This window comes from Hemitrygon akajei, unplaced genomic scaffold (assembly GCF_048418815.1).
Source record: "Hemitrygon akajei unplaced genomic scaffold, sHemAka1.3 Scf000124, whole genome shotgun sequence".
In the NCBI taxonomy this organism is placed as follows: Eukaryota; Metazoa; Chordata; class Chondrichthyes; order Myliobatiformes; family Dasyatidae; genus Hemitrygon; species Hemitrygon akajei.
In genome coordinates this window covers 272,483-285,054 of record NW_027332010.1, presented here as the reverse complement: position 1 = coordinate 285,054, position 12,572 = coordinate 272,483, and positions in this window count along the sequence as shown.

The following is a 12,572-nucleotide window of genomic DNA, read 5'->3' as shown; positions in this document are numbered from 1 at the left end:
GGGATCGCGGGTGTCAATCTCCCTCTCAACCAGCCCACTTTGCCCGAGGGCTTTACACGTGGTCTTCATGAGAAAATAGTCAAAGAGTCGCTTTATTCTGCTTCCCGGGGGAATGAGGTCTTCAGCACGTCTCCCTCTCACTCTTGGGTCATTTGACCCCCCCCCCTTGACTAGGGCTCTTGCAAATCTCACAAAGGAGGGGGCTGGGGTCATAACACCTCCCCTCTTAAAAGTTTTTTACCAGCGGTTAAAAGCAAGTTGGTACAGAGTCTTATAGGATTTTTTTTTCTAACACAATACAGAAGCTCCTCTGTTCACAGAGTACTACCGTTATACATTCAAGTCAGTATCTAAACAGTTAACAATTACAGTGTCCCTTTTATTTAATATCTTAACATCGCGTACCGTTCTAAAGTCTGGTAGCATCAAACTTCAGCTCAATAACCACCTATTTATTTATTTTCTTCAACAACAAAACTAAGGAGGTGTGATCTTAGCTTAGGTGCATCTACAAAAGTTTATACAAATACTAATCTTTTCGGTCGTGTTATTTCACCGGCAGGTCTCCAAAGGGGTTGTCTTTATTAGGCACAGGCTTTGGCGCAAACCCGTACAACCGGCGTTGCTGTTTAAAAATGGCATTTACTATTAAACATCGCCTCTTTTCCGGAGAGTCCCCCCTTGGGGAACTTGAGTAATTTGGCGAGGTACTCTCCCGCCTTTCCTTTCCACGAGGGTTATTCTCTTAACTCCGTGTCCCCAACCTAGTCCATCATGGGAATTTTCCACCCAATTCTTTAATGCTCCACAGGTAGTTAACCCTTTTGTCAAGACCATGCAGGCTGATGTGTTTCAGTTCGAACCTTTTTCTCCGGCCGCATTTACATTTTGGCTTCCTCACAGCGCTTTCTTGAATAACCATAGCGTGTGGGGCACCTTTACATTCCAAATCAACCTGTAATCGATGCGCAGGCATCAATCTAGACTTTATTTTTTTTTCATTCGATTTGGGAACTACAGATTTACCGTTCTCCTCCACAACAACAGTTATCTCCCCATTCGTAAACTCCACATTAACTCTGAACACCCCCTTCAGCACAACCATCGGGGAACTCACACTTCCCAAAGTTAACCCTTTCTTCCCCGAACCAAGTCTATCTGATCCAAAAGGACGGCCGTCTCGTCCAGCTGAGTCAAATACCTCAGACTTTTTCTGAGCTCCGTGACTAGGTTCGGGACCACGTGCATCTCCGTCTTGGACACACTCAAACGGGGCATTGGCCTCTTCCAGGCTTTCAATACCCGTACTCTTTTCACATTCTAACTTCCCCCAGTCCTCCCAGTTCCTCTCTGGGCAACTCACTTCCGGAGTAAACTCAACCCCGCGGGCTGAAACAACTTCATCTGTCAACCCAGCAGACTTCTTCAAGGTAATGGCATCCTTTTCATCTAGGACTGCCCTCATTTCATTATCGGGAACACCTTTAGAATTTTCAGCTTCTGCAAACAGTCCTGCCAAACCAGACAGATCATCCATGTCCAACCCTGGACCTTTTAACAGCTTTATCTGTTTCTCATCTTTATTTCCTACCTCTAGGACCTTTTTCTTCGCTAAGGGCAGTTCTACCTTCTCTCCCTTACCCCCTTTTACGTTACTATTCCTCGTTTTAGCACCCTCGAAGCCCTCGTGGCACAGGGTCGGTAAAGACGTCTCGGCCAAATCAAAACTGGCCAATTTTAAACTGCTCTCGTTCTCAGCTGCCGCTCTCGACAGGCTGCGAGTGTCCGCGCATGCGGGATAGCTCGGGGACTCTATGGGCGGGGCCTCAACACGCACCGGTCGGCGGGTCATAGTCATGGCCAACCAAACTTTTCCTCCTGCTAAATCGTTCCCAAGGAGGACATCCACGTCAGTTCTCGGGAATTCTGATGGCACCCCCATTTCAACTGATCCATACACCAGCTCACAATCCAAAATGACCCTACGCAAAGACACCCTTTCTATCCCTTTTCCTATTCCTCTCAGGGCTACCTCGCCCATCGGAGGTCCGAATTGTAATACGTTACGGCTAATTAATGATAGCTCCGCCCCCGTGTCTCTCCAAATTCGTACGGGAATTGGCGGGTCCCCCTTCCTCACAGACACGGTTCCGTGTGACATATAAATCTCCGACCCCTCGCGCTCTCTGCTCCCCTGGGACCCTCTTGCCGATTTTCTGATTACCACTGCACACCCGATAGGGATCGCTGCTTTCCCTCTCTCTGGCTCCTTTCTCGGAGCAAAGCATTTAGATGCAATATGATCCACCGTTCCACAATTAAAACAGGTCAAGCCAGGACCTCTCCTGCCGTCTTGCCTCTCCTCCTCAATTTTACCACTAGCTCCCAGCGGGATCATCGCCTCAGCCGGCGGACTTTCTCTACCGTTCCCACGGTCTCTCTGGGAACTTTTTGGCAAGGAAAACTTTGTCTTGTGGATTAGGGCATATTCATCTGCGAACCTAGCAATTTCTGAGATAGACTGATTGGTTCTCTCATTCAAATACATCCGGATCTCTTCCGGAACACAACCTTTAAATTCCTCAATCAAAAATAACTCCCTGAGACGCCCATAATTTCGGCCACCTTTTCCGCGGTGCACCAACTGTCCAAGAGCACACCCTTCTCATGGGCTAGCTCGTTATACGTTTGATTCCATCCTTTTCTTAAATTTTGGAACCTTTGTCTATACGCCTCAGGTACTAACTCGTAACCTCGGAGAATGGCCTCCTTTACTTGATCATAATTCCCTTCCCCTTCTGGGGGCAACGCGGCATATGCCCGCTGTGCTTTCCCTCGTAAGACACTGTGTAACAACGCCACCCACTGCTCTCTGGGCCACTTCTGATTCACTGCCACCTTTTCAAAAAGCAAGAAATAACGATCAACATCCGTCTCCTCGAAGGGGGGGGGGGGGACCAACCTCAACGCCCGACTAACATCAAACCCCTCCTCTCTCTCTTGCCCTTGAGCTCTTCGCTCTTGATTTCCCCTGTCCAGCTCCAATTCATGGCTCCTTTGTTTCTCTTTCTCGTCTGCTTCTGCTTCTAGATGCCTTAGCTGGAGCTCATGACCTCGTTTCATCTCTAATTCCTTTAGTTTGAACACCTGCTCCCTTTCCTTTTCCTTTTCCTTTGTAGCCCGTTCCTCAGCCTTTTCCTTTGTAGCCCGTTCCTCAGCCTTTTCAGCTGCTTCTAGCTGCTTTACTTTAAGATCATGGTCCAACCTTACTTTCTCCGACTCTACCTGATCTGTCCCACTCGCTAATCTCTTTTCGGGGATATTTTCCAAATCCTCAGCTGCAAACACCTCCTTTTCAATGTAATGCTGATTTATGACCCCTCGCACTTCCTGCTTTTTCATTGATGACCTCACCTCTGCGAGGCCTAACCCCTTTGCCAGATTTAACAAGTCTAATTTGGTGGCCATCCCTAGCGCCTCTACAGTCGAGTTTCTCATAAATTCACCCACATCCATCTTTGCTGGTTTCCTGTCTGGCTACCTGCGTAACCAGATTTAAGTTTGGACTTACAGCCCGATTCACTGACCCTCCCCTTTGGTTTCAAATCCCGGACGAGCTCCCACTTGTTAAGTTCCCCAGTAACCGGGTGACTTATCAGCAAAGATAGATAGGTCCGCTGAAGCCTGATGCTGCTATTTTCAAACGTTTTTATTTATAAAGGGGTACAAACGTATGGTTAATACAAAACATTCAGATCATATACGTCGTCACAACTCAATCTAAAGCACAGGTATAGTAATAATCAATCAGAAATAAGTTCTATCGTTGTCTAGGGCTAATGTAGATCTATATTGTTTACTGGATATCTAAAAGTCTTTTGCGGTCACTGCAGTTCCACCAGCTGCCGTCGTTGTGGTGTCGCGTTGGTGCACTTTTGTTAGAAAGAGAGAGAGAGAGAGATGGGATGAAACAGTTACCCGACCGGTTTTCCAACCTGGAGGCGTTCGGTTTGTCGGAGCCTCGTTGGGGGAATGAACGCTCATCTGTGACCTCCCCTGTAGCTAAGCCGTTCTTCCGTTGTGGGGTCGCCAATCCCAGGCAAGGAAAAGACGCACACGAACCCCACCACCGGCTGTCGCTCTCAAAACGCTGTCGCAGGATTTCTAGCGTGTCTTCTGGTGCGTCTCACGGGGTCGTCCACCCCCCCCCCCCCCCAGACCCTCCTTTATACTTCCTCCCGGGATCGCCGGTGTCAATCTCTCTCTCAACCAGCCCACTTTGCCCGAGGGCTTTACACGTGGTCTTCATGAGACAATAGTCAAAGAGTCGCTTTATTCTGCTTCCCGGGGGAACGTGGTCTTCAGCAGGTCTCCCTCTCTCTCTTGGGTCATTTGACCCCCCCCCCTTGACTAGGGCTCTTGCGAATCTCAGAAAGGAGTGGGCTGGGGTCATAACACAATGTATGTCAATAATTTGGACTATGCGATTAATGGACTTGTGGCTAAATTTTCCGATAGTACAGAGATAGGTGGAAGAGCGGGAAATGTTGAGGAAATAGAAAGTTTGCAGAGACACTTAGATATTTTAGGAAACTGGCAAAGAGGTGGCAAACGCAATACAAACTTCGAAAATGTTTGGCCATACACTTCGTTGGAAGAAATAAACAACCGGGCGATTATTTCGATGGAGAGAGACTTCATTTCATTTTTCAATCGTTTTATTGATTTTCCAGCAAAAATGTATAAATCAGAGGAGAAATTTTAGCAAACAGATAATACAAAGTACGCATATATTGTCAAAATCAGATCAGTATAATGTTACGCTGTTAAATATACAATATAATCAAGAAACTCCTTTTAACAAATCGTAAAAAAAATTGGAAATTTTATTTAATAATCGGAAAAAAACACTAAACTAAACTGGAGCAAAAAAAAGGAACAAAAAAGGAAAAGAAAAGAAAGGTTGGGCAGTCCATTTGAGGATAAAATTAGAAGAAAGGGAAAGAGAGAAAACATCCTTCCAGTCACCTCCGAAACTTCGCAGATAAGGATTTTCCCTAAAGAGAATAAAGATAGATAGATAGATAGATAAATAAATAAATAAATAAACAAACAAACAAATAAATAAATAAATAGATAAATAAATAAATATACAAATAAATAAATAAATCATATGAAAAATTGAATGAAGGGTCGTCAGACTTGCTCAAAATTAAAAGATGCATTTAAACGTCCGGCTTCTAATTCTGTCCAAACTGAAACATGACACAATGGAGGAGAGCCAATAAAAACAGTATGGGGATTAGAATCTTTCCAGTATAACAAGATAGCTCTCCCAGCCAGTAAAGTTGAAAAGGCCATCACATGTTGTGTGGAAGCAGAACCTCTACCTGCTCCTCAGGAATAATCTCAAAAATTGTCGTAAGTGAATTGGGTTGAACATCCACATCTATAACATTGGATAGTATTATAAACGCATCGCTCCAAAAATTATTTAAGCTTACACAGCACCAAAACATATGAGTCAGAGTAGCCACCTCTGCGTTACATCTGTCACAAATAGGGCTTATATTAGAGAAAATAAAAACATGCACCAATTTATCTTTGGAAATATGGGCCCTGTGTACTATCTTAAACTGAATTGACGAAAGGCGTGCACCGATAGATGAATTACTAACTAGATAATAAATTTGACTCCATTAATCACCTGAAAGTGAATGTTGAAGTTCTATTTCCCTGGTGCGTTGAACCCTATCATGAGGCGACATGCGAGCATTCATTAACTGTTTATAAATGATAGCTATTTAGAGAGACTTCAAATTTCAGAATTGTAAAGGGAAATTGTGAATCCATGTGCAGGATACCCTAAAGGTTAACCTCCAGGTTGAGTCGGCTGTGAAGAAGGGGAATGCAATGATAGCATTCATTTTCAGAGGTATAGGATATAAGAGCAGGGATGTCATGCTGAGGCTCTATAAGGTTCTCGTGTGACCACACTTGGGGTATTGTGTGCAGCTTTGGGCTCCGTATTTTGGAAAGGAGGAAATACTGACATTGGACAGGGTTCAGAGAAGATTCACGAGAATAATTCCAGGACTGAAAGGGTTACCGTATGGGTGACGTCTGTCAGCGCTGGGGTGTATTCCCTGGACTTCAGGAGAATGAAGGGGATCTTAAAGAAACTTTACGAATGCTAAACGGCTTGAAAAGATTAGATATGGCAAAGTTATTACCCATGGTAGGGGAGTCTAGGACAAGAGGGCACGGCTTCAGGATTGAAGGACGTCCATTTAGAACAGAGATGCGGAGAGAGCACTTCAGTCAGAGGGTGGTAAATCGGTAGAATTTGTTGTAGAGTGTAAGTCATTGGGGGCATTTAAGGCAGATATAGATAGGTTCTTAATTAGCCAAGGCAGGGGAGTGGGGGGGGGGGGGGACTGGAAGAATTGGATCAGCCCATGATTGAATGGCGGAGCAGACTCGATGGTCCGAATAGCCTCTTTCTCGTTGTATATCATGTAGTCTTATGACCATAAAAAACTTGAAACATGCTCCTCTGAGCTTATCAGTTGGATCAAAAGACTCCAAGATATAGGGGAAGAAGTAGGCCTTTTTCCCATCGAGTAGGCTCCGCCATTTTATCATGACTGGTGCCATGATATCTTGCGACCAAAATTCTACTCCCTTCTCACCATATCATTCATGCCCCTTACCAATTAAAAATATGTCAACTCTGTCTTAAATATACATAAAGACTAGTCCTCACAGCTCCCTGCGACAAAGAATTCCACAGATTCCCCACTCTCTGGCTGCAGAAACTCCTCCGTATCTCCATTCTAAAAGGAAACCCTTCCTTTCTGGTACTGTGTCTTCTGATCATAGACTCGACCACCACAGGAAACATCCTCTCCACATCCACTCTATTGAGCCCTTTCACCATTCAACAGGTTTCCATTAGGGCAGCATTCATACTTCTGAATTCCGCTGACTAGAGATCATTTTCGGGAACCTCCTTTGAACCCTCTCCAGTTCAGCACATTATTTCTAAGACAGTGTACCGGGAACTACTCACTTACAGGAAGTGAAGCCTCACGAGTGCTTTTAAAGTCTCAGCATTACATCCTTTCTTTTATATTCTAGTGTTCCTGAAACGAAGGTTAACATCCCGTTTGCCTACTTCAGCACAGGCACAAACTGCATATTAACCCTGACGAAATCCTGCCCAAGAGCTGCCAGGTCCCTTTGCGACTCGATAGTTTTGCATCTTCTCTCCATTTAGAAAATGATCAAACTTTTCATTTCTTCCAACAAAGTGCATGACCATAAACTTCCCGATATGTATTCCATCTGTCAATTCTTTGCCAGTTCTCTGTTCAAGTCCTTCTTCAGCCTGTCCACCTCCAAAAAACTACCTGCCCCTCCATATATCTTCATATCGTCTGCAACCGTTGCAACAAAACCATCAATTCCATCATCCAGATCATTGATGTGCAACGTAAAAAGAATTGACCCCGCCACAGACCCCTATGAACACAATTGGACACTTGCAGCTAACGAGAACAGGCTTCCTGTATTCTCCAGCTTTGCCTCCTGCCAGTTAGCCGATGTGTTATCCATGCTCGAATCCTTTCTGCATTACCGCGATCGCATGGCTTGTTAAGAGGCCACACGCGTGACACTTTGCCGTAGACATTCTGAGCATCAAGCGCACATTCACCGACTCACCTCGGTCTGTGCTGCTTGTCATTTCTGCAGCGAATTCCAAAAGGTTTTCAGGTAAGATTTTCCCTTGAGAAAACTCTGCTGCCTACGGCCTATTTTATCATGTGCCTTCAAGTGATCAGAGACCTCACCCTGCATCATCGTCCCCAGCAGCTTTCCACACACTGAGGGCAGACTAACTAGCCTATGTTTCATTTCTCCTGCCCCTGTCCCTTCCTGAAGAGTGGAATGACATTTGTAATTTTCCTGTCTTCCGGAGACATTACAGTCTCCAGAGATTCTGAAAAGAACATTATTAATGCTTCCACGATCTCTTCAGCCGCCTCTTTCATTCCCCTGGTTTGTGCACCATCTGGTCCAGGTGGCTTTTCTGCCTTCCGCAGATCTCCTTTGTTGTCTATACCGAAGGAGGGAACACAAGACTAATTAAGCAACCCCTGTGAACAGAGATGTTCCGAGATTCCTTTTCGCTTCGTCTACTCCTTGCGTCAAGCACTGGCTGGAGGAGACTCACTCATTGTGCTCTCAGTTTCTGGTAGTGAGAACAATATTTACCAACATGATTTATTGACTGAGTAATTGATACGAATTATCAGTCATGGACCCGCGGAGAGTATTGTTGATTGTAAATCCTTCCGGACCCTTCTTCAAGGAATCGGGATACCCTTCCGCTATCATTGTTGTTGCCCTAACTCGCACCTTCCCCATGTCACCACCACCCGTCCCGAATACATCCTCAGTCCTCCCCAACAGGGATACAGTTTACCAAGTACTTACCTGCCACTCCCTGACCTCCAGCATCCAGCATCATTCTCCATCACTTCCGCCTATTCTACCACCAATCGTATCTTTACTTGCCCTCTCCCGCACCACTCTTCGTTTTCTAGTGGGACCACTCTCTCTGTGATTCCTTCGGCAACTCTTCCCTACCCATCGATTTCCCTTCTGGCACGTATACCAGCAGTGCTACCCCTGCCCATTCAGGCCCCCAAACAATATTTCCAGGTGAGGGAACACGCCATCTCGCCCAATCTATCGGTGCCATCTATTATATTAGGTAGTTCCGTTGCAGGCATCTCTACATCGGTGAGACCGACATAGTTTGGTGGACCGCTTTGAGCAACTCCTTTGCCCCATTCATAATATACAGGATTTCGCAGTGGTCGAGCATTTGAATTTTATGACCCATTTCCATTCCGACATGTCGTTTCACTCCCTCCTCTCATGCCGCGATGAGTAAAATTACTGATTGGACACCTCATATTCCGACCGGTTAGTGACCAACCAGTAGGAATAAACACTGATTTTGTTAATCCAGTGATTTTCAAAAATCCCTTCCCTCTGTTTTATTTTTATCATTCCCCGTCTGGATTCCCTCCTGCCTCATCTCTTCACGTCACCTACGTTGCGCCTCTCTCGTCTCTCCCTCCTCCTCTTTCTCCACTCCCCTTTCCCATTCTTCAACCCTTTACCTTTTGCGCCTATTATCTCCCAGCTTCTCACTTCATTCCACTCTCCAATTATCCCACCTTTACCCTGAACTGTCTCATCTTTTAACTGCTAGCTTGGACTCATTCCACCTTCTTCCTACGGTCTCTTCCCCCTTATTTCCCGTCCTGCTGAAGGGTCTCGAGTCGAAACGTCGCCGCTTTATTCTTCTCCATGGATGCCGGCTGACCTGCTGAGTTCATTCAGCATTTTGTATGTTTCTCTGATCTATGTGCCAGAAATTTCCATCTTGGCCCGTCATCCATCTGCCAATTAGCCTTTTTTTTGTATTTATAAGACCAAATGGCCAGAAGACAAACGATTATACCATTCAGCCCATCATGACTGCTATCCTATGCAATCATAGCTGATCCAATTTTTCCACTCTTCAGCCACACTCCTTCCCTCTGATCCCTCTTCCTCCTCTCACCTCGCTCTTCCTGAACGTCCCAACACCTCTCCCTCCAGAGACCTTCCACACTTTACCCTCCTCTGAACCCAGCCCCAACCTTTGCCGTGTCTTCACCATCCCCCTCTCCCTCCCGTCCCCATCCCAGTTTCACTCTGCCTCCTCTTCCAGCTGCCTATCACCTCTCTCATGATTTGACCTTCTCCTACTACCCATAGTGCTTTCCCCTTACATTCCTCTTCACCTTTCCTGCCTATCCCCCACCCCTCGATCTTTCCTCTTACTGGTTTTTCTCCTGGCACCTACCACACTTCTCCTCCCCACCCTCCCCCTGCCTTCTTTATAGGGCCCCTGCCCCTTCCTTCTTCAGACCTGACGAAGGGTCTCGGCCCGAAACGTTGACTGCTCGTTTCCACGGATGCTGCCCGACCTGCTGGTTTCATCCAGCGTGTTGTTCCTGTGCATTTGCCTTCCTCACCGACGACGCAAACTGCAAGTTAACCTTCAGGATGTTTTGCACAAGGACTTTCAAGACTCATTGCAGATTCCTGTATTCTCTGATTCCTGTATTTTCTTTCCAGGTCGAAAACTGTCTACTCATTTACTTGTTCCACCAGAGTGCATAACCATGTATTTACCAGCATTACATTTCATTTACCACTTACCTGTCAAGTACACAATAACATCAACTTAACAATGGATTCAAACATCTCCCCAACCATTGAGTTCAGGCTGACTGGCCTATAATTTTCTTTCTGCTGCCCCTGTCCTTTCCTAAAGAGTGGAAAGACATTTGCAATTTTACAGTTCCCCGGAAACACCCTGGACCACAATGTTTCCTGAATGACCTGTACCAGTGGCTCCACAATCTCCAGGGTGCGGATCATCTGATCCGGGTGAACCTGAAAGACCTATACTAATGCCTCCACAATCTCCAGGGTGCAGATCATCTGATCCGGGTGACCCTGAATGACCTATACTAATGCCTCCACAATCTCCAGGGTGCAGATCATCTGATCCAGGTGACCATGAATGAACCTATACTAATGCCTCCACAATCTCCAGGGTGCGGATCATCTGATCCGGGTGACCCTGAATGACCTATACTAATGGCTCCACAATCTCCTGGGTGCGGATCATCTGATCCGGGTGACCCTGAATGACCTATACTAATGCCTCCACAATCTCCAGGGAGCGGATCCTCTGATCCGGGTGACCCTGAATGACCTATACTAATGCCTCCACTATCTCCAGGGTGCGGATCATCTGATCCGGGTGACCCTGAATGACCTGTACTAATGGCTCCACAATCTCCAGGGTGCGGATAATCTGATCCGGATGACCCTGAATGACCTATACTAATGCCTCCACAATCTCCAGGGTGCGGATAATCTGATCCCGATGACCCTGAATGACCTATACTAATGCCTCCACAATCTCCAGGGTGCGGATCATCTGATCCGGGTGACCCTGACTGACCTATACTAATGCCTCCACAATCTCCAGGGTGCGGATAATCTGATCCCGATGACCCTGAATGACCTATACTAATGGCCCCACAATCTCCAGGGTGCGGATCATCTGATCTGGGTGACCCTGAATGACCTATACTAATGGCCCCACAATCTCCAGGGTGCGGATCATCTGATCCGGGTGACCCTGAATGACCTATTCTAATGGCTCCACAATCTCCAGGGTGCGGATCATCTGATCCGGGTGACCCTGAATGCCCTATACTAATGCCTCCACAATCTCCAGGGTGCGGATCATCTGATCCGGGTGACCCTGAATGACCTATACTAATGCCTCCACAACTCCAGGGTGCGGATCATCTGATCCGGGTGACCCTGAATGACCTTTACTAATGCCTCCCCAATCTCCAGGGTGCGGATCATCTGATCCGGTTGACCCTGAATGACCTATACTAATGCCACCACAATCTCCAGGGTGCGTATCATCTGATCCGGGTGACCCTGAATGACCTATACTAATGCCTCCACAATCTCCAGGGTGCGGATCATCTGATCCGGGTGACCCTGAATGACCTGTACTAATGGCTCCACAATCTCCAGGGTGCGGATCATCTGATCCGGGTGACCCTGAATGACCTATACTAATGCCTCCACAATCTCCAGGGAGCGGATCCTCTGATCCGGGTGACCCTGAATGACCTATACTAATGCCTTCACAATCTCCAGGGTGCGGATCATCTGATCCGGGTGACCCTGAATGACCTATACTAATGCCTCCACAACTCCAGGGTGCGGATCATCTGATCCGGGTGACCCTGAATGACCTTTACTAATGCCTCCCCAATCTCCAGGGTGCGGATCATCTGATCCGGTTGACCCTGAATGACCTATACTAATGCCACCACAATCTCCAGGGTGCGTATCATCTGATCCGGGTGACCCTGAATGACCTATACTAATGCCTCCACAATCTCCAGGGTGCGGATCATCTGATCCGGGTGACCCTGAATGACCTGTACTAATGGCTCCACAATCTCCAGGGTGCGGATCATCTGATCCGGGTGACCCTGAATGACCTATACTAATGCCTCCACAATCTCCAGGGAGCGGATCCTCTGATCCGGGTGACCCTGAATGACCTATACTAATGCCTTCACAATCTCCAGGGTGCGGATCATCTGATCCGGGTGACCCTGAATGACCTATACTAATGCCTCCACAATCTCCAGGGTGCGGATCATCTGATCCGGGTGACCCTGAATGACCTATACTAATGCCTCCCCAATCTCCAGGGTGCGGATCATCTGATCCGGTTGACCCTGAATGACCCATACTAATGCCTCCCCAATCTCCAGGGTGCGGATCATCTGATCCGGGTGACCCTGAATGACCTATACTAATGCCTCCCCAATCTCCAGGGTGCGGATCATCTGATCCGGGTGACCCTGAATGACCTATACTAATGTCTCCACAATCTCCAG